Below are 21,279 nucleotides of genomic sequence, written 5' to 3'. Positions count from 1 at the left end.
GTACCTATATAAATAAGAATGACTGACGAAGCGGTTGGGTTGTGCCCATAACCACGTATGAGGGCACGACTATATAGGGCATACCCTATGGTGAATTGTTAAGAATAAGGGAGGGTACCTGAAAACCACGTATGCCCCGCCTGTATGTTGCGGGGGCGTTTTATAGTGGTGCCTTCTGCATGACCCCGCCCGTAGGTGCGGGGGGCGTGGGAATTCACACCCCCCTCACACAAATTCAGCCTAAAGGATTTCCTACTTGTGCTCAGGGCTTACATTCGAGCTTTTGGTAGCAAGCGCTGAATACACAACTATGCAAACCATACATTGACTTACCAAGCGGTTTGAGTTGTTCCGTACTTGAGATTGCACCTTACATACAAACCTATGTACCTTTATAAATAAAAATGACTGACGAAGCGGTTGAGTTGTGCCCATAACCGCGTATGAGGGCACGACTATAGAGGGCAAAAATCAAGAAGTAGAATTAATAACAACATTCTTGACCATAATAACCAACACCACAACTAGTCATGTCTATCTTCCCCTAAACTGTTCTTGCTAGACTCAAGGAAACCAAGAGAGTTGTGCCTGCCGGCTGGCGACCACATGTGGCAGTGCCTGACACTGAGAAGATATGTTGGTGACGCCTACTGCATCCGGCCCGGCACTGGAACGGGACCTGACTACGTGCTAACTGATTCGTTCATATTGACATGTTCACTGTGGTAATTGCAGAAAGGGGAGACCGATAGAGCTTGTCGGGCATAACATGTCCTCCTGTCCCTGCTGATAAGTGGCAAAATCTTCATTGTTAGTTAAGTGATGTGAAGAGTTGACTGGACTGTACCGTGAGCCATATCCTAACCTGCCAACATACCGTCACGAATATGGTCTCAGGAGTAATGACCTGCAGCGAACGACGGGCCTCCTCATCCTGACCGTGCCTGCAGACTCAACAGATCTCAGTAACAATTAAGCCTAAGGACTATCATGCTTGCAGACAGGCATCAACAGAACCACTGTGTCCGCAGACATGACCGACCTCTCCGTGACTATCGCACCTGTAGATTTTGACAGGCCTTGCATGCCCTCGTGCCTGTGGATGTGGAAGGCCTCTATGTGACTAACGTACCTGTAGACTGACATGTCTCGCATACCCTAGTGCCTGTGGATGTGACAGGTCTTTGCGTAACCGCTGTGCCTGGAAAGGCAGTCTGACTCGAACCTCGTGCCTGTAGGCGTGACAGGTCTTTGAGTAACCCTCATGTCTGCGGAAGTGATAGCTGTTAGCGTGATGCTGATATGAGTGGACAAGACAGATTAATGCGTGAAATAACCACCTATGAGTCATGAAATTGTAACTCTATGACCTGTGTTTGGGAAACATTGACTAAGCCGTGAATCTCCCTGCAGACGTGGCAGGTGGAGATGGTATGCGACCCCTGGGTTCTTCTTTTTTTTTTTTTTTTCTGTAATGCGGGAGTGAATGGCAGCTGAGTGCCTGACATGATGTATGCATGGTGTAGTGAGATGAGACTAAGTGTATGCTGTTGCGCTGAAGAAGAGTCAGAATAGCATATGCAGGGGCCCCCACTGAAGACGTGTCAGCCAGACGGTTGGCCCACTGCCTATGTGTATCGAGTCATATTGCACTGAAGCAGAGTCAGGAACAACAGACTTCACCAGGACCCCGACTGAAGGGAGTCAGACCTGAGGAACTTGGTGGGTGAGAGGACGCGCAAGGCTCTGAAGACATGTCAGTAGCAGCATCAGTATGTGAAGCAAGTAACTGTGGTAAGCAAACAAGAGTGGTGAAAGTAACATGGATCCCACTGTTGTGAAGTACATACATAAGAGTGTACATATTTTCCTTCATATATATATATATTTTTTTAAGTGTAAGATCTGATGGAGTCTATAACCACAGTTACTTGGTGTAACCCCCTGTGGGCATGGCATATGAGGGTTACGCCAACCATCTGTGTTTCGTGATATCATAACTCTGAAGAAGTGTCAGTAACAGAAACTACTCAGTGCTGCCCCCTGCAGACGTGGCAGGTATGATGGGGAAACAACCACCTATGTGTCGTGATGTTGTTATTCAGAAGACATGTCAGTAACAACAAATAAGTAGTGCGTCTCCATGCAGAACGTGGCAGGTGGAGTGGGTGTACACCACTTGTGTCATGGTATGAATGTGCAGAATGACGTGTCAGCGACAACAATTTAGTGCATGCTGTAGGACAAGTTAGAAGGTAACTGGTGAGCGGTTGGCAAGATACGGATGCTTAATCTGTGACTGAGCAGTTACTATGGTAACCTGAGTGTGGTATGTCAGCTACAGGGACCAATAGCCGGTACCGATATGTGTGCAGGGTAACTATTTGTGATTGTACCGTACAACCTGAGAACATCTGTACAGTGAGATGCTACGAGCGTGTGTATGGTATGCCGAGTAAGGTTATGCGTGTGAACAGTACTAGCTATGAGCAAGTGTGCGGTAACACAGTGAGGAGCTAGATACGACGGCAGTTGTGAGCGTACGTTCAGTGCAACCCGTATGTGCACATGTATGGATACAGCGGCACACCTGAGTGCAGTATGACCATGACGGGCACCATGCGGTGCTAAAGGTATGAGCGTTCGGCACTATGACTGTACTCACAGTATGTGGCGTGATGCGCGTATGTACTGTGTGCAATAATGGAACTATACCCACATGCATGTGGCATTTTTCTCCCATAGAATTCTATGGGAGTGAAAAAACGCAAGGAAAACGATATCTGGGTTTTAATTTCGGCGTTTTTTCACTCCCATAGACTTCTATATGAGAAAAATGCCACGATTTTGACTAAAAAACACAACAGTGGCTCAACATGCTGCGATTACTTAATTTTTTAATGAAATTGAAATGGAATTTTGCACAAAGAAAAGATGCAAGTATCAACGGAAATCTACCACTATGTCACAAAAAAACAATCTCAGAATCAGAATGATAAGTAAAACCATCTCAGAGTTCTTAATGCAAGTGACAAAGTTCGGATTTGAAAATTTGGCTGTGTCCTTAAATGGGTAATACGGTGGAAAACAATTTCTTTCTAATCAAATGGCTCCAGAAAGTTAAACAGATTTGTCAATTACTTCTATTATAAAAACCTTAATCCTTCCAGTACTTATCAGCTGCTGTATACTACCGAGGAAGTTGAATAGTTCTTTTCTGTCTGACCACAGTGCTCTCTGCTGACACCTCTGTCCATGTCAGGAACTGTCCAGAGCAGGAGAGGTTTGCTATGGGGATTTGCTCCTGCTCTGGACAATTCCTGACACAGGCAGAGGTGTCAGCAGAGAGCACTGTGGTCAGGGAGAAAAGAACAACTTAACTTCCTCTGTAGTATACAGCAGCTGATAAGTACTGGACGAGGTCCTGACGAAGGGCCGTCTTCGGGCGTGAAACGCGTTGATTTGTGCTTGGAATAAATGCTATCTTTTATCCATTTGGTCTACATTGTTGGACTGACTACTTCAAGGGGTCTGGCACTTTGAAAAGTTCCACTTTTTGTACTTTTTCACTGCTTGCACTGAGAAAGGCAGTCTGTTGTTGTTTTCTTTTTGCAAACAGCGAAAAGTTTGTAAATTTTGCAAATTAACCTAATTTACTGTGAGAGTTGGATCATTGGGATTGTTACTGTATCTGGGAGGACTTAACAGATCAGATGCTGGTCAGATACCATAGGACACCTTTAGAGGTCCTTGCTTTCATATATCAGGACTGTGGTAGCGGTAAGAGGAAAAGTTCACACAATATTAGGAAGGAGCTACAGTGGTCCCACAACATACGATGGTAATCCGTTCCAAATGGACCATCGTTTGTTGAAACCATCGCATAATGAGGGATCCGTGCAATATAAAGTATAGGACTGTTACGCCGAGCGCTCCGGGTCCCCGCTTCTCCCCGGAGCGCTCACAGCATTTACCTGCTCGCAGCACCCCGGTCGGATCTGCTGACCGGGAGCGCTGCGATAGTGTCCCTAGCAGGGATGCGATTTGCGATGCGGGACGCGCCCGCTCGCGGTTCGCATCCCAGCCTGCTTACCAGACCCGTTCCCCGTCTGTTCAGTCCCGGCGCGCGCGGCCCCACTCCCTAAGGCGCGCGCGCCGGCTCTCTGCGATTTAAAGTGCCAGTGCGTCGCTGATTGGCGCCTGGCCCAAATTAGTGAATTCACCTGTGCACTGGTCTATATCCCCTCACTTCCCCTTCCCTGTATTGCCGGATCTTGTTGCCATTGTGCCAGTGAAAGCGTTTCCTTGTATGTCCCAAGCCAGTGTTCCAGACCTCCTGCCGTTGCCCCTGACTACGATCCTTGCTGCCTGCCCTGACCTTCTGCTACGTCCGACTTTGCTCTTGCCTAATCCCTTCTACCGCGCCTATCTCAGCAGTCAGTCGGGGTTGAGTCGCTATCGGGTGGAACAACCTGGGGGTTACCTGCCGCTGCAAGTCCATCCCGCTTTGCGGCGGGCTCTGGTGAATACCAGTAACCCCTTAGACTCCGTTCCCCTGGTACGGCCCACGTCATCACCCCACTGACACAGAGGATCCACCACCAGTATCCTCACAGTACCCGGATCCTGACAGTAGATCCGGCCATGGATCCCGCTGAGGTCCCTCTGCCAGTTGTCGCTGACTTTACCACGGTGGTCGCCCAGCAGTCTCAGCAGATAGCGCAACAAGGTCATCAGCTGTCTCAACTGACTGTTATGCTACAACAGCTTTTACCACAGCTACAGCAACCATCTCCTCCGCCAGCTCCTGCACCTCCTCCGCAGCGAGTGGCCGCTTCCAGCCTCCGCTTGTCCCTGCCGGCCAAATTTGATGGGGACTCTAAACTATGCCGTGGTTTTCTCTCGCAATGTTCCCTGCATTTGGAGATGATGTCTGACCAATTTACCACTGAACGGTCAAAGGTGGCATTCGTGGTTAGTCTCCTGTCTGGGAAGGCCTTGTCATGGGCCACACCGCTCTGGGACCGCAATGATCCTGTCACTGCCACTGTTCAGTCCTTCTTCGCTGAGGTTCGTAGTGTCTTTGAGGAACCAGCCCGAGCCTCTTCTGCCGAAACAGCCTTGCTGAACCTGGTCCAAGGAAATTCTTCTGTTGGTGAATACGCCATCCAATTTTGTACCCTCGCCTCTGAATTATCTTGGAACAATGAGGCCCTCTGCGCGACATTTAAAAAAGGCCTATCCAGTAACATCAAGGATGTGCTGGCCACACGAGAAATTCCTGCCAACCTGCATGAACTTATCCATTTGGCCACCCGCATTGACATGCGTTTTTCCGAAAGACGCCAGGAGCTCCGTCAGGATATGGACTTTGTTCGCACCAGGCGATTTCTCTTTCCTGCTCCTCTCTTCTCTGGTCCACTGCAATCTGTTCCTGTGCCTTCTGCCGTGGAGGCTATGCAAGTAGACCGGTCTCGCCTGACCCTACAAGAGAGGACACGCCGCCGCAATGAGAACCTATGCTTGTACTGTGCCAGTACCGAACACTTCCTGAAGGATTGTCCTATCTGTCCTCCGCGTCAGGAAAGACGCACTCCGATTCCGCACAAAGGTGAGACAGCTCTAGGTGTGAACTCTGCTACTCCACGTCTTACTGTGCCTGTGCGGATTTCTTCTTCTGCTAACTCCTCCTTCTCAGCTGTGGCCTTCTTGGATTCAGGCTCTGCAGGAAATTTTATTTTGACCTCTTTCGTTAACAGGTTCAACATCCCAGTGACCAGTCTCGCCAGACCTCTCTATATCGCTTCAGTTAAAGGAGAAAAATTGGACTGTACTGTGCGTTACCGCACAGAACCCCTGTTAATGTGCATTGGATCTCATCACGAAAAGATTGAATTTCTGGTCCTCTCTAACTGCACTTCTGAAATTCTCCTCGGCTTGCCTTGGCTCCAACGCCATTGTCCTACCCTTGACTGGACCACCGGGGAGATCAAGAGCTGGGGTGCTTCTTGTCACAAAAAATGCCTCACGTCTGCTCCCAGTCCCGTCAGTCAAACCTCAGTGACTCCTCCCATACCAGGTCTCCCCAAGGCCTATCAGGACTATGCCGATGTTTTTTGCAAAAAACAAGCAGAGACTTTGCCTCCTCACAGGCCTTATGACTGCCCTATTGATCTCCTTCCTGGTACTACTCCACCCCGAGGAAGGATCTATCCTCTGTCTGCTCCTGAGACACAAGCCATGTCGGATTACATCCAAGAAAATTTAAAGAGGGGATTCATCCGCAAGTCTTCATCCCCTGCCGGAGCGGGGTTCTTCTTTGTCTCCAAAAAAGACGGTTCCTTACGGCCGTGCATCGATTACCGCGGTCTTAATAAGATCACTATAAAAAAACGCTATCCCCTGCCTCTTATCTCGGAACTCTTTGACCGCCTACGTGGCGCTAACATCTTCACCAAATTGGATTTAAGAGGTGCATATAATCTCATCCGCATCAGGAAAGGGGATGAGTGGAAGACCGCATTTAATACCAGAGATGGACATTTTGAATATCTGGTTATGCCCTTTGGGCTCTGCAACGCCCCCGCTGTCTTCCAGGACTTCATGAATGAAATATTTCGGGATCTGTTATATACCTGTGTTGTGGTTTACCTGGACGACATTTAGATTTTTTCTTCTAGTCTCGAAGAACACCGCAGCCATGTCCACCTAGTGCTCCAGAGACTCCGTGACAATCAATTATTTGCCAAGATAGAGAAATGTCTCTTTGAATGCCAATCTCTTCCCTTTCTAGGTTATTTAGTCTCTGGCCAGGGACTTCAAATGGACCCAGACAGACATTGGCCACGCCCCCTCCGGACTCCGAGCTATCCAATGCTTCTTGGGGTTTGCCAATTACTACCGACAGTTTATTCCGCATTTTTCCACCATTGCTGCTCCTATTGTGGCCCTAACCAAGAAGAACGCCAACCCTAAGTCCTGGCCTCCCCAATTTCAATCATCTCAAAACTGCCTTTTCTTCTGCTCCTGTACTCTCCAGACCTGATCCATCTAAACCCCTCTTGCTGGAGGTAGACGCCTCCTCGGTGGGAGCCGGAGGTGTACTCCTACAAAAAAACTCTACTGAAAATAACATTACTTGTGGTTTCTTTTCTAAGACCTTCTCTCCGGCGGAGAAAAATTACTCCATTGGTGATCGAGAACTTCTGGCCATTAAACTAGCCCTCGAAGAATGGAGGCACCTGCTGGAGGGTTCCAAATACCCAATTGTCATCTACACGGATCACAAGAATCTCTCGTATCTTCAGTCTGCCCAACAGCTGAACCCACACCAGGCTAGGTGGTCGTTGTTTTTTGCCCGTTTTAACTTCGAGATTCATTTTCGCCCTGCTGACAAAAACATCAGGGCTGACGCCCTTTCTCGTTCCTCTGATGCTTCCGAAACGGAAGCCCCCCTGCAACACATTGTTCCTCCTGAGTGTCTGATCTCCTCTTCTCCAGCTTCTATCAGACAAACACCTCCTGGAAAGACTTTCGTCCCCCCACGCCAGCGCCTCAAGATCCTCAAGTGGGGACATTCCTCGCACCTCGCCGGCCATGCTATCGTCAAGAAGTCCATCCAACTCATCTCTCGTTTATATTGGTGGCCTACCCTGGAAGCAGATGTCACTGATTTCGTTCGGGCCTGTACAGTTTGTGCCCAGGACAAGACTCCTCGCCAGAAGCCTGCCGGTCTCCTTCATCCTCTGCCTGTCCCTGAGCTACCATGGTCTGGATTGCCATGGATTTTATAACCGACCTGCCTTTATCCCATGGCAACACAGTCATTTGGGTGGTCGTTGATCGTTTCTCCAAGATGGCACATTTTATTCCACTTCCAGGCCTTCCTTCTGCACCACAGTTGGCGAAACAATTTTTTGTGCACATTTTTTCGCCTTCACGGGCTTCCCACGCATATCGTCTTGGATAGAGGCGTTCAATTTGTATCGAAATTTTGGAGAGCTCTCTGTAATCAACTAAAAATCAAATTAAATTTCTCATCTTCCTATCATCCCCAATCCAATGGGCAAGTGGAGAGAGTTAATCAGATCCTTGGTGACTATTTGCGACATTTTGTTTCCTCCCGCCAGGATGATTGGGCCGATCTTCTACCCTGGGCTGAATTCTCGTACAATTTCAAAGACTCTGAATCCTCCACCAAATCCCCGTTCTTTGTGGTGTACGGCCGTCACCCTCTTCCCCCCTCCCCACTCCCACCCTTTCTGGTTTGCCTGCTGTTGACGAAGTTACCCGGGACTTCTCCACCATCTGGAAGGAGACTCAAAAATCCCTCCTACAGGCCTCATCCCGGATGAAGAAGCATGCCGACAAAAAGAGAAGAACTCCTCCTGTCTTTGCTCCAGGAGACAAAGTGTGGCTCTCCGCCAAGTATATCCGCTTCTGTGTCCCCAGTTATAAACTGGGACCACGTTATCTTGGACCCTTTAAAATCAAGTGCCAAATCAATCCTGTCTCCTACAAACTCCTTCTTCCCCCTTCTCTCCGTATTCCTAACGCTTTTCATGTTTCTCTCCTTAAACCGCTTATCCTTAACCGCTTCTCTCCCAAGGTTGTCGCTCCAGCTCCTTTCTCCGGTTCCTCTGATGTCTTCTCTGTTAAAGAAATTCTTGCGTCTAAGATGGTCAGAGGAAAAAAAAAATTCTCGTACATTGGGAGAATTGCGGCCCTGAGGAGAGGTCGTGGGAACCCAAGGATAACTTCCTTGACAAAGACCTCATTCACAAATTTTCGGGTTCCAAAAAGAGGGGGAGACCCAAGGGGGGGGGGGGGTACTGTTACGCCGAGCGCTCCGGGTCCCCGCTCCTCCCCGGAGCGGTCGCAGCGTTTACCTGCTCGCAGCGCCCGGTCAGATCCGCTGACCGGGAGCGCTGCGATAGTGTCCCTAGCAGGGATGCAATCCGCGATGTGGGACGCGCCCGCTCGCGGTTCGCATCCCAGCCTGCTTACCAGGCCAGTTCCCCGTCTGTTCAGTCCTGGCGCGCGCGGCCCCGCTCCCTAGGGCGCGCGCGCCGGCTGTCTGCGATTTAAAGGGCCAGTGCGCCGCTTATAGTGCCTGGCCCAAATTAGTGAATTCACCTGTGCACTGGTCTATATCACCTCACTTCTCCTTCCCTGTATTGCCGGATCTTGTTGCCATTGTGCCAGTGAAAGCGTTCCTTGTATGTCCCAAGCCAGTGTTCCAGACCTTCTGCCGTTGCCCCTGACTACGATCCTTGCTGCCTGCCCTGACCTTCTGCTACGTCCGACCTTGCTCTTGCCTAATCCCTTCTACCACGCCTATCTCAGCAGTCAGTCGGGGTTGAGTCGCTATCGGGTGGAACGACCTGGGGGTTACCTGCCGCAGCAAGTCCATCCCGCTTTGCGGCGGGCTCTGGTGAATACCAGTAACCCCTTAGACTCCGTTCCCCTGGTACGGCCCACTTCATCACCCCACTGACACAGAGGATCCACCACCAGTATCCTCACAGTACCCGGATCCTGACAAGGACAGTGGTCTACACCCTGCGGACCACCAGATGTTGCAAAACTACAACACCTAGCATGCCCGGACAGCCGTTGCGCATGCCGCTCCTATTGGATGACGGGACGGCGTGCTCAGCGTCGTGATGACAACAATGGAGAGCGCCGACGATGCAGGGGATCCCGAAGAGGATGCGCCGAAGCCCCGAGGACAGGTAAGTGATCGTCAGCGGACCACACGGGGCACTGTAAACGTCTATCCGGTAGCAGCTGAAGCAGTCTGTGCTGCCGGATAGCCGTTTATGCGATGGCCCCGACATACAAAAGCATCATATGTTGATGCTGCCTTTAACATGCGATGGCCTCTGAGAGGCCAACGCATGTTGAAATTATCGTATGTCGGGACCATCGTAGGTCGGGGGGGTCACTGTATGAGCGATCATTGTATACTGTCCAATTGTGATGACTGCTTTCCTTTGTCTTCAGTGTAAAAACTTCAATAGAGAAAGCATCATGTACTCCTTTTGCAGTTTTTATTGTGAAACATTTCCAAGAAGAAAAAACCCTCTCAATCACAGATGTGTAGACAAAGTAGTTTCCTGGCAATTACAGCTCACACAACCAATAGCAGTGTGTGTTATACCTATGTAAATGTACATTGAGATAGAATGCATGGCTGTATGCAAAAACACATTAATCACCACTAGAGGGCACCTTTAACCTTCATAAATGACGACTCACACAAGTATTTTTAGATCAAATGTTATTATGTACAGATGGGATTGCACTCTTCAGTGTGAAAACTTATCTGTGTCTGTGGTGCCAGTTTCGTAGTAGTTTATTAACCCCTTAAGGACCAGGCCCATTTTGGCCTTAAGGACCAGACCGATTTTATTTTTGCATTTTCCTTTTTTCCTCCTCGTCTTCTGAAAATCATAACTCTCTTTTATTTTTCCATCCACAGACCCATATGAGGGCTTGTTTTTTGCATCACCAATTGTACATACATCACTTATTTTACCATAAAATGTACGGTGCAACCAAACAAATATTATTTATGTGGGAAAATTGAAAAGAAAACCGCAATTTAGCAAATTTTGGAAGGTTTTGTCTTCACGCTGTACACTTTCCGGTAAAAATTACATGTTTTCTTTATTCTGTGGGTCAATATGATTAAAATGATACCCATGTTATATGCTTTTCTATAATTGTACCGCTTAAAAAAAATCTCAAACCATTTTAACAAAATTAGTATGTTTGAAATTGCCCTATTTTGACCACCTATAACTTTCTCATTTTTCCGTATACAGGGCGATATGAGGGCTCATTTTTTTGCGTCATGATCTGTAGTTTTTATCAGTACCACTTTTGCTTAGGTTTTACTTTTTATCTTCGGTATTCCGACCACCGCTTCTCTGGTCCCGGAACTAATGCTATGGCCGGACGGGAGGAGCGGTGGTTGGAGCACTGAAGTGGGGCAGTACACAGGCATACAGCCTCCAGCCATACACTGTATATGGTTGGAGGCTGTATGTCTGTGGGGAACACTGCTAGCCTTTTGTGGGGGAACACTGCCAGCCTAATGTGGGGGAACACTGCCAGCCTAATGTGGGGAGAACTATGCTGCACCTAATGTGGGGGGAACAGTGCCAGCCTAATGTGGGGGCCTCGTATCGACGTTCGCTCACATCGCGCTACCAGAATTCAAGGGCCAGCGTTACTATGTCCTGATGCCGGCCCTAGAGCGTGACGTGTGTGAACATCAAGGGGGGGGGGCCTCCAGGTCCCTTTTGCTTTGGGCCCCCAAATTCCTTCAAACGGCCCTGGGCACACATATCAGCCAATTTAGGTGGGGCTTATAGTCTGTCTCCCTCCTCCCATTGTATGTGTGCCCAGTCACACTGGAGGTAACTGGGAGCAGGCTGTGAGTCGGCCTAATGCTGCTGACCCACTGGCCCCTGGTTTTGCTTATCACAGGTAGGTTTAGTGTTAGGTCCCGTGCCACTTGAAAAACCTTGGCGTTGGTGTGTGGGCTCTGGTATGTCCTTCATCTAAGGATATACTGGCTAATGTCTCAATTTTAACATCAGTGTTGAGGGATAGTCAATGTCATTGTATACATCTACCACAGTAGTGCACCCATATTTCTGTATTGTATTCTAATTGTTACACATCCACACCATCTATCTGATGTAGGATTCTATTGTGGCACTTGTAGTCCGCTGCAGGCATCCTCCATTGTATGCATTTTTATGCTGGGGATCGCCCCTAGCAACAGACTACAAGGGCAGGATCTGCTCCCCCAGTATATATGCACAACTGCATTTGGGGTTGAGCACCTCCTGCCATTTGAGACCACGTCTTTGTTGTTGTTGGGATATGACAACAATATATGAGCTTCCACCTTTGTTGATTTTCCTCCCCACCAAGGATTAGGAAGGAAAAACCGGGCAATGCCGGGCACTCAGCTAGTAAAATATCATTGTACACTTTTCCTGCTGTAAACTACTATGGAATTTACAATTAAACCTAATTAATTTACATTTAATTCTCCAACTTAGACCACCAGGAATTTTGAAATGTCAGAAAATAAATGTATAAATAAATAAATAAAATAGTAATTGCGTCAGTAAGTTATTGAAGTAAATTGGAGCATATATGTAATTTTAAAGGAAGATTTGCTTCCCCAATAGAGACTGTATATTGATAGAGGGTATGTGACTCTGACATATAACATTTGGTTACTTCAGTGAAACCAAGGATCATTTCTACATTAAGCAGAATATAATTAAACATTTTTAATTCACTGGTGGTCACTTCTTGCCACTGGCATGTGTCTCTAATACATGACATGCCAGTGGCCAGCTTTACAAGAAAAGCATATTTCTCCGGCTGTAAAAAGAGAGCCACAGAGCGCTGTAACCATGTAGACATCAGTTTTTATTACTCATCATAAACTGCACCTCAAGCCACGAAAGATACTCAGAAGCCGTCGTGGTTGTGCTATGGGGAATAACAACCTATGCCTGATGAGTACCAACAAGAAAACCTCATAAAAGTTGTGTCATATTTTTGGAAATAGTAAACTTGATAGTAAAAGTCAGGGTATGTAAAGAAAATTACTTTTTTTTTTACAATTCCATTGTATTCTTCAACCACTAGCATAGTTCATGTGCCAAACACTTTACAGGGAGCTAGATATGAGTAACCACTGTCTGACCAATCAGAGTATCTCCTTACTGGGGGGGGGGGGGGGGTGGCATGCGAGAGTGGAGGACATAAGTGTTTAGAGGCAATGGATACCTTTGAAAAGCAATGTTTTTTTTATTCATGCTTCCTACTTATTATGTACACCAAAGAAACAAAGGTAAATGCTATGGGGAGGCAAATAAATAATAGCCTATTTGATTACATGTAAAGGACAAACAGCATCTGAAGTGCATAAACTACACTGCTCAAAAAAATAAAGGGAACACTTAACCCCTTAAGGACCAAGCCCATTTTGACCTTAAGGACCAGAGCGTTTTTTTGCACATCTGACCACTGTCACTTTAAACATTAATAACTCTGGAATGCTTCTACTTATCATTCTGATTCTGAGATTGTTTTTTTGTGACATATTCTACTTTAACATAGTAGTACATTTTATTTTGGTAATTTGCATCCTTTCTTGGTGAAAAATCCCAAAATTCGATGAAAAATTTGAAAATGTTGCATTTTTCTAACTTTGAAGCTTTCTGTTTGTAAGGAAAATGGATATTCCAAATAAAAAAAAATTTGATTCACATATACAATATGTCTACTTTATGTTTGCATCATAAATTTGACATGTTTTTACTTTTGGAAGACACCAGAGGGCTTCGAAGTTCAGCAGCAATTTTCCAATTTTTCACAAAATTTTCAAACTCGATATTTTTCATGGACCAGTTCAGTTTTGAAGTGGATTTGAAGGGTCTTCATATTAGAAATACCCCACAAATTACCCCATTATAAAAACTGCATCCCCCAAAGTATTCAAAATGACATTCAGTCAGTGTTTTAACCCTTTAGGTGTTTCACAGGAATAGCAGCAAAGTGAAGGCGAAAATTCAAAATCTTCATTTTTTACACTCACAAGTTCTTGTAGACCCAATTTTTGAATTTTTGCAAGTGGTAAAAGGAGAAAATTTTTACTTGTATTTGTAGCCCAATTTCTCTCGAGTAAGCACATACCTCATATGTCTATGTAAAGTGTTCGGTGGGCGCAGTAGAGGGCTCAGAAGGGAAGGAGATGTTGGAGAGAACATTTTTCTGAAATGGTTTTTGGGGGCATGTCACCTTTAGGAAGCCCCTAGGGTGTCAAAACAGCAAAAAAAACAAAAACACATGGCATACCATTTTGGAAACTAGACCCCTCGGGGAATGTAACATGGGATAAAGTGAGCCTTAATACCCCACAGGTGTTTCACGACTTTTGCAAATGTAAAAAAAAAAAAAAAAAAAAAATATTTTTGGACCTAAAATGCTTGTTTTCCCAAAAAATTTTAATTTTTAAAAAGGGTAATAGCAGAAAATACCCCCCAAAATTTGAAGCCCAATTTCTCCTGATTCAGAAAACACCCCATTTTTTAAAAGGGTAAACGCAGAAAATACCCCCCAAAATTGGGTGCCTCCATCTGTTGTAAAACTCCCAGCATGCCTGGACAGTCAGTGGCTATCTGGTAAGACTGGGAGTAGTTGTTTTGCAACAGTTGGAGGCTCCGTTTTGGAAACAGTAGCGTACCAGACGTTTTTCATTTTTATTGGGGAGGGGGGCTGTGTAGCAGTAACAGTAGTTTCTCGCTGGCAGTTTGAGCTGCGGCAGAAAATTTGCAGCCGGATACTTACTGTAAACCTCCGCCCATGTGAGTGTACCCTGTACATTCACATTGGGGGGACATCCAGCTGTTGCAAAACTACAACTCCCAGCATGCGCTGACAGACTGTACATGCTGAGAGTTTTAGTTTTGCAAAAGCTGTAGGCACACTGGTTATGTATCACTGAGTTTCTGACCTAACTCAGTGATTCACAACCAGTGTGCCTCCAGCTGTTGCAAAACTTTAACTCCCAGCATGTACGGTGCATGCTGGGAGTTGTAGTTTGCAACAGCTGGAGGTACACCGGTCGTGAAACACTGAGTTAGGTAAAAAAAAAAAATTAGTTTCACAACCCGTGTGCCTTCAGCTGTTGCAAAACTACAACTCTCAGCAGTCACCGACAGCCAACGGACATGCTGGGAGTTGTAGTTATGCAACCAGTAGATGCACCACTACAACTCCCAGCATGCACTTTAGCTGTTTGTGCAAGCTGGGAGTTGTAGTTATACAACAGCTGAAGGTACACTTTTCCATAGAAAAAATGTGCCTCCAGCTGTTGCAAAACTATAAATCCCAGCATGCCCATAAGGGAATGCTGGGAGTTGTGGTGGTCTGTCTCCTGCTGTTGCATAACTACAGCTCCCAGCATGCCCTTTTTGCATGCTGGGAGCTGTTGCTAAGCAACAGCAGGAGGCTGTCAATCACCTCCAACTGCTGCTCCCCAGGTCAGTCCCTCGCCGCCGCCGCCGCCCCTGGGGCCCCGATCCCAACAGGGACGCCGGGGATCGGAGTCCCCAGCTCCCAGGGTCTTCTTCCCGCACCCACTCACGTCCTCCGGAAGAGGGGCGGAGCGGGTTGCGGGAGTGACACCCGCAGCAGGTAAACTGGCCGACGAATCAGGGCGATCGTGAGGTGGCACCAGTGCCACCTCACCCCTGCTGGCTATGGCTGTTCGGGGCCGTCAGAGACGGCCCCAAACAGCCTGTAATTCCGGGTCTACAGGTCACTGGAGACCCGATTGACCCGGAATCTGGCACAGCGATCTGCGGCCATCGCCGACATGGGGGGGACATAATGACCCCCCTGGGCGATATGCCGCGATGCCTGCTGAACGATTTCAGCAGGCATCCGGCTCCGGTCTCCAACCGGCTAGCAGTGGGGACCGGATTTCCCACGGGCGTATGGATACTCCCTGTGTCCTTAAGGACTCGGAATGCGGGGCGTATCCATACGCCCTGTGTCCTGAAGAGGTTAAACAACTCAATGTAACTCCAATTCAATCACACTTCTGTGAAATCACACTGTCCACTCAGGAAGCAACACTGATTGACAATCAATTTCACTGTAACGGAGCTGGATGTGGATCCTCTAACCTGTGTGACTGATGACACAGACCGTATCAGGGAGCGGAGTCTAAGGTGCCGCTGGTCTTCACCAGAGCCCGCCGCAAGGCAGGATGGGCTTGCTGCAGCAGGCGACACCCAGGTCGCTACCCCAGACATGGCTCGACCACACAGGTAGCTGGGCCAGGCAAGGTACCAAAGGATAAGGCAGTAGTGTAGTCAAATGTAGCAGAAGGTCAAGGAAGGCAGCAAAGGTGCGGAGTCGAATAACGTAGCGGGAAGGTCTGGATACACGGGTAAGGCAACAGGCAATATGGAACGCTCAATCTCAGGCTAGGGGCACTGAAGATCCAGCAGGGAAGTGTGGGAGGTGCAGGGACTTATAATGTGGTGTCCGGTGCAAACACTAATTATGGGCGCACTGGCCCTTTAAATTTCAGAGCTCCGGGGACGCGCGTGCCAGAGCTGAGACACAGAGGCAGCGGAGCGAGTGACGGGTTGGAATTCGCATGTGGGCACGCCTGCGATGCGAATCTCAGCCCCGCTGGCAGACGGGGACACTGCGCTTATGGCCAGAGCGCAGAGTGTAACAGTAACCCCCCCTCCTCTTGTGGTTCAGAATTTTTTTTAGAAGATCCTGGTCCAAAATATTGTTCTGTGGTTCTGTGGACTGCTCCTCTGGACCAAATCCTTCCCAATCCACAAGAAAGAAGCATTTTCCTCTGACCAGCTTGGAATCTAGAATTTTCTTAACAGCAAAAACATCAGAGATACCAGAGATAGAGGAAGGTGAGATGTCCTTTGAGAAAAGCAGTGTTATGATTCGGCTAGCTGGATGTGGATCCTCTGTGTCAGCGAGGGATTGGCGTGGACCGTGTCGGTGGACCGGTTCTAGGGTTGCTACTGGTTTTCACCAGAGCCCGCCGCAAAGCGGGATGGTCTTGCTGCGGCAGTAGCAACCAGGTCGTATCCACCGGCAACGGCTCAACCTCGCTGACTGCTGAGAAGGTGTGGGACAGAAGGACTAGGCAGAAGCAAGGTCAGACGTAGCAGAAGGTCGGGGCAGGCGGCAAGGTTCGTAGTCAATAGTAATAGCAGGAGGTCAGGAACACAGTAATGGTAAACACAGTAGTAGCTTTCTCTAGGCACAAAGGCAACAAGATCCGGCAGGGAAGTGCAGGGGAAGTGAGGTTATATGAACAGGGAGCAGGTGGAAGCTAATCAGACTGATTGGGCCAGGCACCAATCACTGGTGCACTGGCCCTTTAAATCTTAGAGAGCTGGTGCACACGCGCCCTAGAGAGCGGAGCCGCGCGTGCCAGAACATGACAGCCGGGGACCGGGACGGGTAAGTGGCTTGGGATGCGATTCGCGAGCGGGCGCGTCCCGCTATGCGAATCGCATCCCCATCGTGAATGTCAGTGCAGCGCTCCCGGTCAACGGGTCCGACCGGGGCACTGCATAGAGGAGAATGCCGCGAGCGCTCCAGGGAGGAGCAGGGACCCGGAGCGCTCTGCGTAACAAGCGGTTTTGGATGACAGGCTTCAAGAGGGAGACATGGAAGGAATTCGTGATCCAGAGAGAGGAAGGGAGATGCAGGGAATAAGCCACGGGATTAAGTCGTTTTTTTACTTTGTAGGGACCCAAAAAGCGTGGACCCAGTTTATAAGAGGGTACCTTAAAGCGGATGTATTTGGAGGATAACCACACTTTATCCCCAGGAGAGAATTCGGGAGGAGGGTATCTTTTCCTGTCTGCTCGTGACTTCATACAGGTCGTGGCATGAAGAAGGGAGTGACAAGTCTTCTTCCAGATGGAGGCGAAATTCTGCACCAGTTCGTCAGCCATAGGTACTCCGGAGGAAGAAGAAGACAAGGGAAGAGGAAGATGAGGATGAAGCCCATAGACCACAAAGATGGGTGAAGTCCCAGTGGATTCAGAATTTCTATGGTTGTAAGAAAACTTGGCCCAGGGTAGTAAATCGGCCCAGTCGTCTAGGCGAGCAGAGACAAAATGGCGAAGATAGTCCCCCAGGACCTGATTCACCCCTTCGACATGACCATTGGATTGAGGGTGGTAAGCAGAGGAGAAGTCCAGTTTAACTTGGAGACGAGAGCAGAGGGCCCTCCAGAACTTAGAGACACTTTTCAAGTTTTGCATAGCAAATGGCATCCCCAGATACCCTAAGTTTCCATCAAGAGAATTGAACGCAGTCTTCCACTCATCCCCTTCTCATATACAAATCAAATTATAGGCCCCACGAAGATCTAATTTAGAGAAGATCCTGGCACCCCGCAGACGATCAAATAATTCAGAGATTAAAGGAAGTGGGTAATAGTTCTTTATCATAATTTTATTCAAGCCTCGGTAGTCGATGCAAGGTCGCAGAAACCCGTCTTTCTTTTCTACGAAGAAGAACCTGGCTCCCGCAGGGGAAGAAGACTTCCTGATAAACCCCTTCTGAAGATTCTCCTGGATGTAAGTAGACATAGCCTGAGTTTCAGGGGGTAGATAAAGGGTAGATTCTGCCCCGGGGGGGGTGTGAAGCCGGGCAGCAAGTCAATAGGACAATCATATGGACGATGAGGTGTTAAGACTTCAGCTTGTTTTTCACTGAAGACATCAGCAAAGTCCTGAAGGAACGAAGGCAAACCGGGCAGAGGGCAAGAAGATGATTCGAACTTAGCCAAACATATTTGAATACAGTGGTTGTTGCAATGCGGTCCCCAACAGAGAACTTCTCAAGTTTTCCAATCCAGCTGCGTTGCATGGAGTTGCAACCAAGGTAGGCCAAGCAGGAGAGAAGAAGTACAATGAGGGAGTACATAAAAAGTCAAGTTCTCCTCATGCAAGGCTACGACCTGCATAGACAACCGTTCAGTGTGGTAAACCACAGTACAGTACAGTCTTTCTCCATTGACTGTAGAGATGTACAAGGGCTTTAATAGGCGAGATACAGGAAGATGATACCTATGTACTAGGGAGGCATCAATAAAATTTCCCGCGGACCCAGAGTCCAAGAAGGCAAAACAGAGACAATTTCTTTGGAGGGTGGAAAAAGCTGGACCATCAAATTTAAGCGTGGAGAGGTTGTATTAACACCTAAGGAGGCCTCTCTCACAAACCCTAGGTGCGAGCATTTCCCAGTCTGTGGACATAGAGGACAATCTTTTAGGAAATGATCCGCACTAATGCAGTAGAGGCATAGATTCTCCACTGTGGGAAGCAACGTAGAAGGTTGCGGTGGTTGCTGGAAGACTGGTACCAGACGTGGAAAGCGGCGAGGTCATGCAGACTCCTTTTCTTGGCGAAGTTCCTCACGTCAGAGAAATGGATATCAATCCGGAATGCCAACTGTATACGATCATTTAAGGTAGAAGGCAATTCCAGGGGGAAGTGAGGGCATCCTTGATATGGCTGGATAGTCCTTTCTTGAAGGTGGCTCAAAGAGCTTCATTGTTCCATGATAACTTTGATGCCAGAGTACGAAACTGAATGGCATACTCGCCCACAGCGGAGTTGCCCTGCGAAAGATTCAGTAACGCCGTCTCAGCGGAGGAGGCTTGGGCAGGTTCTTCAAAGACACCCCGAAATTCCGTCAGAAAAGCCTGGAGATTGGTTGTGAAAGCATCACTGAGATCCCAAAGTGGAGTTGCCCAGGCCAAAGCCCTTCCAGTTGGGAGACTGATGACGAAGGCCACCTTTGCTTGTTATGTAGGGAACTGTTCTGCCATGAGTTCGATGTGCATGGAGCACTGAGTCATGAAACCCCGACAGGACTTGGGATCCCCCTCAAATTTCTCTGGAAGAGACAAGCAGAGTTCCGGAGGAGACTGCTGCGGCGGGAGGCAGTATTGGAGCAGGAGGAGGCTGTGGTTGTGACAGTTGCTGCTTAGCAGTTAGCAACTGCTGCATCATGGTGGATAACTGACTCAACTGCTGTGCCTGCTGGGCCAACTGCTGTGACTGGACACGACAGAAGCGAGATCTGGGTTATCTGATGGATCTTGCTGTAACAGAGCTGGATGTGGATCCTCTAACCTGTGTGGCTGATGACACGGACCATATCGGGGAGCAGAGTCTAAGGTGTCGCTGATCTTCATCAGAGCATGCCGCAAGGCAGGATGGGCTTGACCACACAGGTAGCTCGACCACACAGGGTCGCTGGGCAAGTCGAGGTACCAGAGGATAAGCCAGTAGTGTAGTCAACGTAGCAGAAGGTCAAGGCAGGCGACAAAGGTGCAGAGTCAAATAATGTAGCGGGAAAGTCTGGATGCACGAGTAAGGCAACAGGCAAAATGGAACGCTTAATCTCAGGCTTGGGGCACTGAAGATCCGGCAGGGAAGTGTGGGAGGTGCAGGGAATTATAATATGGTGTCAGGTGCAAACACTACTTATGGGCACACTGGCCCTTTAAATTTCAGAGCTCCTAGGAGTTGGGGACATGTGCACCAGAGCTGAGACACCGAGGCAGCAGAGCGTGGAGAGTGACAAGCTGGGAATCGCATGCAGGCGCGTCCCGCGATGCGAATCCCAGCCCCATCGGCAGACGGGGACACAGGGACACTGCGCTCACGGCTGGAGCTTGCAGCCGGAGCACAGAGTGTAACATTCACATGCTGTTGTGCAAAGACAACTAGCAAGACACCCCCAATAAAGGAGTGGTTCTGCAGGTGGTGACCACAGACCACTTCTTAATTCCTATGCTTCCTGGTTGATGTTTTGGTCACTTTTGAATGCTGGTGGTGCTTTCACTCTAGTGGTTGCATGAGACGGAGTCTACAACTTACACAAGTGTCTCCGGTAGTGCAGCTCATCCAGAATGGCACATCAATGCGAGCTGTAGCAAGAAGGTTTGCTGTGTCTGTCAGCATAGTGTCCGATACCTGGAGACAGGCCAGTACATCAGAAGATGTGGAGGAAGCCGTAGGAGGACAGCAACCCAGCAGCAGGACCGCTACCTCCGCCTTTGTGCAAGGAGGAGCACTGCCAAAGCCCTGCAAAATGACCTCCAGCAGGCCACAAATGTGCATGTGTCCACTCAAGCAATCAGAAACAGACTCCATGAGGGTGGTATGAGGGTCCTACGTTCACAGTTGGGGGTTGTGCTTCCAGCCCAACATCATGCAGGACGTTTGGCATTTTCCAGAGAACACCAAGATTGGCAAATGTGCCACTGGCGCCCTGTGCTCTTAAAGCAGGTTCACACTGAGCACATGTGACAGACGTGACAAAGTCTGGAGACACCATGGAGAACGTTCTGCTGCCTGCAATATCCTCCAGCATGACCAGTTTGGCGATGGGTCAGTAATGGTGTGGGGTAGCATTTCTTTGGCAAGAATAGCCCTCCATGTGCTTGCCAGAGGTAGCCTGACTGCCATTAAGTACTGACATGAGATCCTCAGACCAATTGTGAGACCATATGCTGGTGCGGTTGGCCCTGGGTTCCTCCTAATGCAAGACAATGCTAGACCTCATGTGGCTGGAGTGTGTCAGCAGTTTCTGCAAGAGGAAGGCATTGATGCTATGGAGTGGCCCGCCTTAGCTTTAGTCCAGATCTGGGAGGACATCCCTCAGGAG

This window comes from Hyla sarda, chromosome 9 (assembly GCF_029499605.1).
Source record: "Hyla sarda isolate aHylSar1 chromosome 9, aHylSar1.hap1, whole genome shotgun sequence".
In the NCBI taxonomy this organism is placed as follows: domain Eukaryota; kingdom Metazoa; phylum Chordata; class Amphibia; order Anura; family Hylidae; genus Hyla; species Hyla sarda.
The sequence above is the reverse complement of the archived record's forward strand: the minus strand, read 5'-3'. Positions refer to the sequence as shown.